Genomic DNA, 12,572 nt, shown 5'->3' on the forward strand with positions numbered 1-12,572 from the left:
TGTCCCAGAGGGTGGCAGTGGTGAAACAGAGGGTGCTGTGAACCTGTGATGATAAACCAGACGTAGAAACAACATAGTCTCGGCCGTTGCGAGCCGAAAAGTAAGTTCGCAATTGCGAAATTGTCCCAAAATCCGCGCGAACGCTCGCCAACACAAAAAACGGGAAAATCCGCAAATCCGCGAGAGTTCGCGTATTGTCGCGGATTGCGAATCCGTTAATACGCAAATTCGCGTACGCGAGATCCGCTAGATCCGCCCATGCTTAGCCCTGTGCCACGAGAGGTGTCGGAGCTTCATGGCAATTTGATGGCCGACAACCGTGTACTCGACGTGCTGTATGGATTGCCAAGCCAACCATCTTCGCCTACTGAGTGTGGTGTAATTGTTGCTTCTCCTCAAACGGAACTTTACTGAACTGTTTTCACACTTCGACTATCCTGCGGAGACGAACACTTGTCTGGAAGGGACTTGTACGACTGATCGGAAGGGTCAAGGATGAGACTGATTGTTGGGGTTTGGCACCATGGGTTTTCTTACGTGGGATTCGTTTCTATTGTATTTCGGGAGGTAGGGGGGTGACTACTGTTTCCCCTGTTTAGTTTTACATTTGCTTTTCATTGGAGTTGAGGGTTTCTTACGGGGATTTTTGGTTCTGGCGGGGGAAGGGAGGACCGGGGGCCCATACTGAGATGTCCTCCTCCGAGTTTTACTACATTTAGTACCTAGTTAGATGGAGCAACAGGCACACAGCTAGTTGGGGATAGGGCGTCAGCCATATGCTGGGGTGCAGGGTGGGGGAGGGGAGTTTGTTTCGTTAGTATTTGTAGTTTTATGTTTGAAATCCTTCGAAATCCTGACATAGATGGTCTTATTGAGTAGCGGATTCGCGTGATGAGATGGACGGGTCCTGTTGGAGATATTACTCAAGTGAGTTAGTCGATTGATGCTTAATTTATCACTATGTTCGGTATATGGATATAACATCGTAACCTTCTTATTGCTGCACCCTTCCCCCTCCCTTCTACTCTGGCCTGTTACTCAATGTTTATCCTGTTTCATGGGGAGGTGGGGGTGGTGGTGGACGTTTCGTTTGACTACCTTGATTGTAGTGCGACCACATACTAGTTGTACCACGTGTACAGACTTTATTGATGATTCTCCGTTTCCATCCCCTGTATGTATATTATTGATCCTTCATTCCGCGATGTAAGCCACCTGTTATTGCTTATCCCTTTTTGTTTCTTCAATAAAAAGAATTATAAAAAAAAATTGATATTTGTGCCAGAGTATTGCACAAAAGGAAGACAAGACACACTGAATCGAGGGAATTTGGTAATGCTGTTTAATGAGATACCAGAATTAATGGGGATAACATCACACGACTTATTAGCCGTAGAATTTCAGCCAACGGCTTCCCCCATGGATATAGAAGAGACCATGACAACTTGGAATTACAAGGATCTAGTAGACAGGATCTACGCAACAAGGGCAATATTTGAAGCCTGGGGAATCACACTAAGACTACACAAGCGACCTAAATATCCTTACCCCCTCTTAAAAAATTCTGCAACATCAAAAACGGGGCAGTCGCCCAGGAAAGGCCAAATATCTTGTCTACGTGGTGCTAGAAACTCCTTACTAATTGTGGAAAACAACTCAACACAGAACAATGAAACAGCAAGCCCAACACACCCTGACCAGCAGCTATGCATTAGTCAAGATTGGTCCTGGGTTCCAATGACCCTGAGCAAAAACGAAAACCCATGGATTGATTCCTACAATACAATGAGGGAGCACCAAGACAGGAACAAAGGGAATGTATTAAAGAATACAACAAGGACCAACCAAGGTTCAATAGAAATGCATCCAGAATTAATAAAGATCTGCTCTTGGAACGTTCATGGGTGTGGAGTAACGGGTCAAGATCAAGAAACCATGTCCTATTCAAAATAAAGATCAAATATTGCCCCAAGAGACATGGAATACAAGACCAATTCCAATTCCGGGTTACACAGGACATCACATCCTGGCAGAAAAATTCTCCAAGTTCGGGCATCCAAGGGCAGGTTTATCAATTTTTGCAAAGGTAAAGTATGACTGGTCAATAGAAGAAATAGATGCTGCAGAAAACTGGATGCAAACACTAACATTGACTGGTAAACATCATTCTAACAAGCTAAGTTGGCGACTAATAATAATTAACATATGCATCCACCCAGAGAGAAGCAACAGAAGGAGACATTTCTAACATTGTTGAACTTGATTAAGGCGATACGAAAGACCCACGAACACAGCAATTTAATAATTTCAGGAGCTTTTAACAGTAATCTCACCATCAGCAAACAGTTCAGAAGCAAGAGGAAGGATGCCCCACGAATTAAATCAACAATTCAAGAGCTGAAAGCTTTAGGCTTAATTACCTTGAACGGTAACGTAACTGGAGACAGACCAGCGGCCATCACGTTTCTGAGTGGAAAAAGCCAATTAATCATAGACTTCACAATCGTCAGTAATAATCTCATTCCTGTGATAAATTTCTTTCAAATCTGCCCACGTCCAGAAAGTGATCATTTTCCACAGATTACGAAAATTAACATCACTCTAACCCAGACACAAATATTAAAGTCTCTGGCCCAATATCCAGAAAAATATAACTTGAGGAAACTGAAGTGGCGAGGACAAGATACAAATATAATAATGGACACAATCCAGGATTATGTGAAGCAACAAGAGACATGTAAAGAAGAAGAAGCGTAAAAAAATTGGGAACTTTTGGGGCAGTTTCTTATTAAAAAATATCCAGCTATTCCATGACGACAAAAGAAGATGTAAACTAGGAAGGAGCCATGGTTTAATATCCAATTGCGAGATCTTAAAAGGAGCATAGCTAGAGAGGTGCGCTACTAGCAACGTCAGTAAGAACGGGAAAAAAAATCTAATAATGGTAACCTCAAGGAAATGCAGAAAAAAAATAAGAACAATTTAATGGAGGCAAAAACAGAGTATAAAGAATCCATTTGGAATAAACTACCACGGGCAAGTAAATTGCCAACAAGGAGGGAATTTTGGGGAATAATCAATAACCTGACTAAGGGTTCAAGACTCCAACAAGACACTGGAATAGGTGAAGACATGTGGATCAAATATATTCAAATATGTACAATGATTTGGATTATAATAAGCATGCTAATGCAGCCACGGTCTGAAAGAATCTGGAGAAGAACATCTTAGTCTCCAGCCTCATGAAGGCCACCATCAACAAATGCTAGAGATTAGCAGTAACGTGCTAGAAAATCTTATCAACACCAAACATTTGAAAGGAATAATAACAAAACTAAGAACGGAGGGGGCAGCAGGACTAGTAAGTAAGTAATAATTTTATTTGTGTGTGATTAATTAAAATCTTTACAAAAGTATAAAAACCATATGACAATAAAAGTAATTTTAAAAATGCAACAGTTACTGTGGTCAATTCAAGGTTGTTACTAAACCCCAAAGAGTCTTTTAAGTGTGGTTGAGTCTTTCCTTTGTTTGGTCAAAGAACTTCACAACCTGGCAGTTCAGTTTGATGTCGCTGGTGGTGAAACACAGTTTAACTGCCTGCCTACAAGTCCGAACAGCATATGATCTAAAAAAGGTAGCAGTAGGTTGTGCCTCAGATCCCTTAATCTCGGGCATATACATATCACGTGGACAATGTCCTCCTTGCCCGATTTACACAGGCGACACAAGTCCGAGACATGAGATCTCTCCCATGGAGGCAGGTGTGGTAATATCGGGATAGTCCCAAGGTGCAGTTTTAGAAACTTTTCTTTAACTTTTATTTTCATCCCGATGTTAAGGTAGGCTTGTGGCCGTATTTTACCTTAATCTCCCACCGTTATCCATCCGTGCGCTCTGTTGGCTAGATCTTTCTTGTCTTCTATTGTTGAGGTTATCCGTGCAGACTTTTTGGCCAATTTTTTAAAGGACTGGAGGTCTATGGCTGTTTCCCAAATGCCAGATAAACCTAGCACTTCAAGAGATCCAAATAAGTAGTCCCTAGACAATGAAGTGCGGCGTCTGAGTAGCTCTTCCCAGACGCTGGCATTTAGGGAGTCAGGGTCAGAGTCACGGATCTTGCGCCAGGTAGCTACATATGCACTCCGTCTTTCTAATGCTTGTTTGACAAGCCCAAATTCCAAATGAATTTGGGCCGGGGAAGCGTATTTGGGGAGGTTGAAGATGGCCCTGTAGAAGTTGGCAATAACTGTGTCCAACAGTGCGGCGTCCTTCCCATGCAGGGATTCACTCCAATAAGTGAGCGTTGGTTGAAGTTTCACTCGGAGGATTTCAAGGAAGGGTTTAAGGGTGAGGTCAGGGAGTTTGGGCTTTAATGATTTTAATGCAAGGTAGGTCATTGTTGCCTTCCCTCGGATGGACTGGAGCTGAGGCCTACACGTGTTCTTAGAATCCAGTACAACGGCAAGGTACTTATATGTGGCTACCCGTTCAAGCTTTTCTCCGTTCAGGTACCAACAAGGGATCCTTTTCTTCCTATAGTTCATTGTCATGACCTTAGATTTGTTAAGGTTTATTTGTAGGGCATTCTTTACCGAGAAGGCATGGGTACAGTTCCGAAGATGCTGAAGGCCTATTGGCGACCGGCTTATCAGCACCAAGTCATCCACGTATAGCAGACTTGAGAGGGTGGCTTTTCCTAGCTTGGGTGCATGATTGCGGCATTTGTCGAGTTCTCCAGGCAAATCCGAAATAAACAGATTGAATAAGATGGGCGCTAATAAACACCCCTGCTTTAGTCCTTTAGTTGTCCTAAGCGGCTTCAAAAGGTGTTGACCAGTTCCAAGTTTGATTTTAACCCAGGTGTTAGAGTGAAGCAGTATTAGGATATCCAGGAGGTGTTTCGGGATGCCCCAATTAGATAGTTGTTCCCAGAGTTTGTTTCGGTCCACGTGGTCAAAGGCAGCGGTATAATCGATGAATGAGAGGAATAGCGGTAGCTTAGTAGTTTTTACTTCACCCATCAATAGGGACAAGGCCATGATGTTGGTTGTTGTCCCTTGGCCTTTACGGAAGCCCGTTTGATTGGGAGGGATAATGGCTTTTTCGGACGCCCATGCCGATAGTTCCTCCAGGATGAGTCCAGCAAAGTACTTTGCTTCGATGTCAAGCAAAGCAATGAGATGATAGCTATTCAGATTACTCTTGCTGCCATGTTTATAAATCGGGCTTATAACGGACCCATATGTGAAAAGCAAGGACCCCCTGAATCAAGATAACAATTCCTAGGACAGGGATATAAACACATGTGCAAAAAATTCCAAGGCAATCATAATAAAAACAAGGGCACTAGTACAGGGAGGGACGGACAATGAGGTAAATGCACATAAATTCATATTTATTAAACCACCAAAGCATTGTACATATAATAATCTGATAAAAAGTATTTATCACAATTTCAAATACACAGTTAAAATAACCTTAAAATAATAACAAAGGCCAACAATAATCAAAAAAATAATTAATATTTAAAAGAAGAAAGTGGCAAGAATTTGTATTCGACGCGCGTTTCGGCGTATAAGACAACGCCTTCCTCCGGAGCCACAGAAATTTCTGTAACATAACAGAAAAACATGTAAATATAACGAAACATTGTCTATTATTTACAATATAAAAACAAAAAGTGCATTCACATCATATCACGAAATATGTCCTCCACAGTATAGTTACTAGACCCTAATAATACATTTTGATAATTCCTACAGTAAGATTTACAGAGACTCACAATTATTAACAACTAATATAGTACTAGAAACCAACATAACATGATGATATCAAGACTTGGAGCATCATAATATCTGACAGTTGTCAATACCAAAGATAAACATTTGACAATTCATTACATCCATTTACATTTGTTCATATTTCGAGGCTGAATTTTAATATAAACCTCAGAGACCAATTATGTGCTCTATATATTGTACAGTATAGATATAAGCTGACTTACTAAAAACAGGGACAGGGTGCATCTGTCGTTGATCTTTTGCTCGATATGTACGGAACCTACAGTGCATATGGCAGGATTTTCATGAAGGCAATTTCAGTCCTTACATCAGTGTTGTAAACACCTATTTATTGAAAGTGAGGAATATCAGCAAATGATATAAAACAAACGAAAAATGGGCACTCAGAAACTTAGAGCAAGCTAATTAAGAGGGGCCATGGTCTCTCACCTTTACATAAAAAAGTAACCACGATCATACGTTAGAACATCTAATGGATGAAACACAGCTCAGGTTGCAAAACCGTGTAAGCAGACGGGATGTGCCAATGATTTATGGCAACAGTTTTATCTGCACAAAAAAGGAAGGACATGATGGAACTAATTAATATACATTGAACGATAAATACATTTAGGGCAAGTGTCATTCTATCGGTAGAGACCACTATACAAATATCCAACTCACCAAAAAGTATAAAGGGTAGAGCTCTAATCTTTCAGTTAACCAGTAAACACTACCGAAGCGGTATTTCAAAATGGAATTTCTTCGTCGATGCGAAGCGGAAATATTTTCTACCGCACCTGCTTGTTTTTCATGACAGGGTGATGCCGAATGTACGAGTCTACAGCAAAAGAGATAATAACACCAGACCAACCCGGAATTAAATAAGGTATGTCTGATTACATCATTGCTCAACAAAGCATTAGACATACTGCAAAGTAGAACTCGTGCAGCAAGAGCGATAATTAGCCCGTGAATAAACTTACTAAGTTACAAGAAACTGGTGAGGGACGAGGGAAGATACTGCTGGCGTCTAGCGTCCGTTACGGTGTTAACCAACAGCGCACACCAAACGGAAGTTAAAATAGCTTCCGGGGTGAGTCACGTGTGGAAAGGGAAAACATTTTTAAAACGACAGCGTGAAGTTGTAGTGTATAAAATGAAGAGTATCCGATTTGTTATCTAAATTCCTGTGAATATGTTAAAATTGTAGTATGGATTTATATATCGTTTACTACGAAGTATAATTGGAACCGGATCAAAGAAGCTAGTTAAAAAAGGGGGATGGACTAGACTTTATTGCGATATCGTTTTACTACAAAAGGTAGTATAAATTGAAACAATATAATTAAAAGAAAAAAATTAACCAAAATATATTTATCCTATCAATAGAATGTTAGGTGTGTCATAAATTGATATCACACTAAGTCAAACTGATAATATCAGTAATACCCAACCTGTGGACCATAATTGAAGACAAAAAATGATATATTTGTGGGTCTTTGGATAAGTCAAAACTAAGTTTATTGATAAAATGATGCTACCTAGTTACCATAACGTGCAGGGTAGTTGACAAGGAAGGTATGTCCATAATCTATAATGGGAAACTTTCTACTATTTAATTCTATTGGAAAACTAGATTAACGTTTACAGCGTTCGAAGGGGTGAACCTAAAAAACAGAACCAGTATTCTTTAGAAAATCGCGTTCTCCCGTGGGATTTCAGAATTTAATCCCTTAGAGAAAGTATTAAAAACAAAAATCTAGTAAACTTCACGTTTCTTGCGGATGGCACATCCACCCTTGCTATAAGGAACTCTGATTTTCTCTAAAATGCGCCACTGAAATTCGTCGGATTTATGTTGATGTTCAAGATAATGTTTAACCAGCGGTGCCAAGACCTTGCCGGTTTTAATGGCAGATCTATGTTCCGTTAGGCGAACTTGAACTGATCTCGAAGTTTCGCCGACGTAGCCCAAACCACAGGGACATAAGATGAAGTATATAACGTTTGTGGTTTTGCAGTTCCACATATCACACGCTTTAGTTGAAAAGCCATTGTGCACATAATTTTCACCTTTTAAGATATAGGTACATGATTTACAGGAGGAACAGGGCACTGTTCCACGTACAGGTAAATTATTCAGCAACGAACGTTGTGAAGGGCCACCGGTAAATGCGCTGTTACCGACTCTCGAGTGAACAATCAAATCTTTGATGTTCTTGTTTCTTTTATGCGCAAATAATGGTTTTGCTAGGGTATTTTTAGATGTTGGATTGCAATTTAGAATGTGCCAATTACTGTTGATAATTTGTTTAACACGGTCATTTAAGGTAGAGTGTTTGATGACACAGACAAGTTGGTCGATGTTTTTCGTTTCCTTATTCTTTAATAGGGCATCACGGTCATAGAACCTTGCTCGTTTATAAGAACTTCTCACTAATCTGTGAGGGTACCCTCTCTCAATAAATTTCTTCCTCATTTCAGATGCTTGGATATCAAAGTCACTAAGATTCGTACAATTCCTGCGAACACGCAGGAATTGAGAAAAAGGAATACTGTCACGTTGACTTTTAGGATGGAAACTGTTAAAATCCAATAATGTGTTGCGGGCGGTGGGTTTAACAAACAAGTCAACTATTAATTTGTTATTCTCATTTTTTATCAGAAGGTCAAGAAATTCTACCTGGTCATTATCATGTTTGGCAGTAAATTTTAGATTGGTGTCTGCCATATTAATCCATTCAAGGAATTCTAATAAAGAATCTTTCCCATTGGTCCAAATAAAAAAGATGTCATCAATATATCTGGACCAATGGGAAATAGATTCAAAGAATGGGGCAATCTCTTTGTCAATAAATCTGTCTTCAAATGCTGACATATAAATATTGGCAATGGAAGGTGCAACTGATGCACCCATACTGACTCCTCTAATTTGGCGATAAAGGGAGTCTCCAAATTCAAATATGTTCTCAGTGAGAACAATAAACAGGCAGTCAATGAGAAATTTCTTGGGACAGCTTATATTATGTTTATCGATAAACCAAACTGTTGCCATTATGGCCTCTTTCAGAGGGATGTTACTGTACAAGGACTCAATGTCCATGGTAACTAGAATGTCTCTGTCATGTATGAAGTCTAAATTTTCAACTCTTGTAATCATATGTCGTTTTGGTATGTGAGGTCTTAAGAAGTGGTCTACAAACTTAGACAGTGACTCTGTTGGTGTTTCTATAGTAGACACAATGGGTCTATAGGGAGGGTCACGTGCATCTTTATGTATCTTGGGTAACCCATAAATACACGCTGTTTTCCCTTTATTGTGGTTAAGGAAATCATGTTCTTTGGAGCTAATGTCTCCATTTGAAAGAGCCTCACCTGTAAGTAGTTGGATTTTTTTATTAATGATGTTAAAAGGGTTGGAAGTTATTTCCTGATAGGTGGTGCTATCACTCAACATAGACTTCATTTTCAGTTTGTAATTATCAGAGTCAATGACAACGATGCCGCCACCTTTATCACAGGCTTTGTTCACAAGGTTATTATTACTAGATAGTGACTTTAAAGCAAGAGATTCTTCTCTATTGAGATTATAAATGGGTTTGGGTACATATTTCATAGTTCTATCTAGTTTTTGGAGCACTACTAACTCGAATGCAGCAACTTCAGGACCCACTTGGTCCAAAGAAGGACTGAAAGTCGAGGGCAATGATACTGTTTTATTGGTGTCGAGATCGTTGTCATTACATGTATTTATTTGGAAAAACTTCTTAAGTCTTATCTTCCTAAAAAAGGAAATAATATCTTGATATAATTCAAAAATATTCACATGTGCATGTGGCACAAAGGAAAGGCCTTTTGAGAGTAAGGATTCACTACAGGCATCTAGGGTGGTCGAGGATAGATTGAAAATAGGAATTATATTCCTTGCCCCCAGTATTGACGACTGCGGGTCTCCCTGATAACGTGGGGTTCCTGTTGCTGTTGCTGATGTTGTTGGTAATTCTGAAAGCTGCCCCTTAATCTAGTGTCCCAAATAGAATTAAATAGTAGAAAGTTTCCCACTATAGATTATGGACATACCTTCCTTGTCAACTACCCTGCACGTTATGGTAACTAGGTAGCATCATTTTATCAATAAACTTAGTTTTGACTTATCCAAAGACCCACAAATATATCATTTTTTGTCTTCAATTATGGTCCACAGGTTGGGTATTACTGATATTATCAGTTTGACTTAGTGTGATATCAATTTATGACACACCTAACATTCTATTGATAGGGTAAATATATTTTGGTTAATTTTTTTCTTTTAATTATATTGTTTCAATTTATACTACCTTTTGTAGTAAAACGATATCGCAATAAAGTCTAGTCCATCCCCCTTTTTTAACTAGCTTCTTTGATCCGGTTCCAATTATACTTCGTGGTAAACGATATATAAATCCATACTACAATTTTAACATATTCACAGGAATTTAGATAACAAATAGGATACTCTTCATTTTATACACTACAACTTCACGCTGCTGTTTTAAAAATGTTTTCCCTTTCCACACGTGACTCACCCCGGAAGCTATTTTAACTTCCGTTTGGTGTGCGCTGTTGGTTAACACCGTAACGGACGCTAGACGCCAGCAGTATCTTCCCTCGTCCCTCACCAGTTTCTTGTAACTTGGTAAGTTTATTCACGGGCTAATTATCGCTCTTGCTGCACGAGTTCTACGTTGCAGTATGTCTAATGGTTTGTTGAGCAATGATGTAATCAGACATACCTTATTTAATTCCGGGTTGGTCTGGTGTTATTATCTCTTTTGCTGTAGACTCGTACATTCGGCATCACCCTGTCATGAAAAACGAGCAGGTGCGGTAGAAAATATTTCCGCTTCGCATCGACGAAGAAATTCCATTTTGAAATACCTCTTCGGTAGTGTTTACTGGTTAACTGAAAGATTAGAGACTCTACCCTTTATACTTTTTGGTGAGTTGGATATTTGTATAGTGGTCTCTACCGATAGAATGACACTTGCCCTAAATGTATTTATCGTTCAATGTATATTAATTAGTTCCATCATGTCCTTCCTTTTTTGTGCAGATAAAACTGTTGCCATAAATCATTGGCACATCCCGTCTGCTTACACGGTTTTGCAACCTGAGCTGTGTTTCATCCATTAGATGTTCTAACGTATGATCGTGGTTACTTTTTTATGTAAAGGTGAGAGACCATGGCCCCTCTTAATTAGCTTGCTCTAAGTTTCTGAGTGCCCATTTTTCGTTTGTTTTATATCATTTGCTGATATTCCTCACTTTCAATAAATAGGTGTTTACAACACTGATGTAAGGACTGAAATTGCCTTCATGAAAATCCTGCCATATGCACTGTAGGTTCCGTACATATCGAGCAAAAGATCAACGACAGATGCACCCTGTCCCTGTTTTTAGTAAGTCAGCTTATATCTATACTGTACAATATATAGAGCACATAATTGGTCTCTGAGGTTTATATTAAAATTCAGCCTCGAAATATGAACAAATGTAAATGGATGTAATGAATTGTCAAATGTTTATCTTTGGTATTGACAACTATCAGATATTATGATGCTCCAAGTGTTGATATCATCATGTTATGTTGGTTTCTAGTACTATATTAGTTGTTAATAATTGTGAGTCTCTGTAAATCTTACTCTAGGAATTATCAAAATGTATTATTAGGGTCTAGTAACTATACTGTGGAGGACATATTTCATGATATGATGTGAATGCACTTTTTGTTTTTATATTGTAAATAATAGACAATGTTTCGTTATATTTATATGTTTTTCTGTTATGTTACAGAAATCTGTGTGGCTCCTGAGGAAGGCGTTGTCTTATACGCTGAAACGCGCGTCGAATACAAATTCTTGCCACTTTCTTCTTTTAAATATTAATTGTTTTTTTGATTATTGTTGGCCTTTGTTATTATTTTAAGGTTATTTTAACTGTGTATTTGAAATTGTGATAAATACTTTTTATCAGATTATTATATGTACAATGCTTTGGTAGTTTAATAAATATGAATTTATGTGCATTTACCTCATTGTCCGTCCCTCCCTGTACTAGTGCCCTTGTTTTTATTATGATTGCCTAGGAATTTTTTGCACATGTGTTATAACGGACCCATGCCAGGAGTCCGGGAGTGATAAAGTGAGTCTAGCCTCGTTAAAAACTAGCCCCAGGGATGCACTCCAGAAAGCTACGTCAGATTTATACAACATGGGAGGGATTCCATTCGGCCCCGGAGCTCCATTCGGTCGCCCCTTGGTGATTCGCTGTCCGATGTCTGTTGCGATAAATCCCGTGAGCACTATCTCCGCGTCCTTTACAGGTCTTCCTTCCCATTTTAGATAGTCTGGTTGCGGTGGGTTTGTACCCTCACCTTCCCGCATTCCGCACGCATTTTCCCCCCTAGGATTGTTAAAGTTACCATCATGACCAGGCTTTGTAATTTTCATGCAGGGTGACTTGGTTGTCATGTCTCCTGTATTATTGTCATTATTAAAATGTGACAGTAAGTATTTGGACCATACTTCCTCAGCTATGTGCGAATTTTGCCCCAGAAGGTCAGGGTTCTGTATTCTTTTCACCATATGCCAGAACTTAGAGCTATTTTTCTGCTTCCCTTCATAGAGAAGTTTCCCCCAAAGATCATCGTTTCTTTGCTTTTGACTTTCCCATTTCAGCCGTTTGAGTTGCTTTTTTGCTTCCCTCAGCACTACTTGCAGGCTAGGGTTTCCCTGGTCCTTTCTCATT

The 12,572-nt window shown here is 39.3% G+C and overlaps 2 long non-coding RNA genes across 2 annotated transcripts; one reads left to right on the plus strand and one right to left on the minus strand.

Annotated features, from left to right (window-relative positions):
* Window positions 1-6,007: 6,007 nt before the first annotated feature.
* On the minus strand, window positions 6,008-6,488 carry LOC144753058 (uncharacterized). Its single transcript, XR_013594185.1, has 3 exons — window positions 6,468-6,488; window positions 6,234-6,353; window positions 6,008-6,128 (listed from the first exon to the last, which is right to left on the minus strand). It is a non-coding gene; the product is annotated as an uncharacterized LOC144753058 (long non-coding RNA).
* Window positions 6,489-10,361: 3,873 nt separating this feature from the next.
* LOC144753059 (uncharacterized) lies at window positions 10,362-11,845 on the plus strand. Its single transcript, XR_013594186.1, has 5 exons — window positions 10,362-10,461; window positions 10,607-10,764; window positions 10,879-10,998; window positions 11,104-11,224; window positions 11,619-11,845. It is a non-coding gene; the product is annotated as an uncharacterized LOC144753059 (long non-coding RNA).
* Window positions 11,846-12,572: the final 727 nt, after the last annotated feature.

Source organism: Lissotriton helveticus, chromosome 5_1 (assembly GCF_964261635.1).
Source record: "Lissotriton helveticus chromosome 5_1, aLisHel1.1, whole genome shotgun sequence".
NCBI lineage: Eukaryota > Metazoa > Chordata > Amphibia > Caudata > Salamandridae > Lissotriton > Lissotriton helveticus.